Here is a 758-nt window from a genome sequence, read left to right on the forward strand (position 1 = left end):
CCCCCCGCGCCACGCACTGCCCTCAGAGGACCAGGATTAGAACCGCTCTAGTATATTTACTAACTGCGATTGTAAAAAAATTCAATAAATATATATATATTATATATATATTAGTATTATTAATATATAGACGTATTATTTCATGATATAGAAATTTAATGTTTTTTCTGCTAAATTAAAATTAAGATATAAAATAATTAATAAAACCATAAAACATGTATTACAGACAATAGGAGTCGACGCTGGTTATCAGTTAGCGCAATTTTTTTAATACTAAATGATGTAACGATGCACCCCCAGAACTGCATCGTTCCCGGCAATGCCAACTCGCCGGATGCCGCTACGGTGACCCCCCGTCACCGTACGCGATGAGAGCGCGGTGCGCTCGAAACATTTAAGAAAACGTAAACATAATTCAAGGCCGCGTAAACTCGCAAGTCTGCGAAACCCGAACGTCGCCGAACGACGCCGAGCGCCGCAGCTCTCGCTCGTATTGTTCCACGCCGAGAGTCACCGAATGATTCCGGAACAATACGAACGGGAGCAACAATTAGTATAAAAGCGCTTCCGAGAGAATAATTCGGGCTTTTTGCTCCTGATCCGATTCCTGGCACCGACCGATTCCTAGCTCCGATCTCCAAGGCAATACAGCGGTGGGAAGGGTGTTTCCTGCCACTACCAGCATTTACCGGTCAGCTATTGCACTCAGCTCCGCTCTCCGACTCACCGCTCCTAGCAGGCTCCTCGAACCGACTCGC

This window comes from Trachymyrmex cornetzi, unplaced genomic scaffold (assembly GCF_001594075.2).
Source record: "Trachymyrmex cornetzi isolate Tcor2-1 unplaced genomic scaffold, Tcor1.1 scaffold513, whole genome shotgun sequence".
Lineage (NCBI taxonomy): Eukaryota > Metazoa > Arthropoda > Insecta > Hymenoptera > Formicidae > Trachymyrmex > Trachymyrmex cornetzi.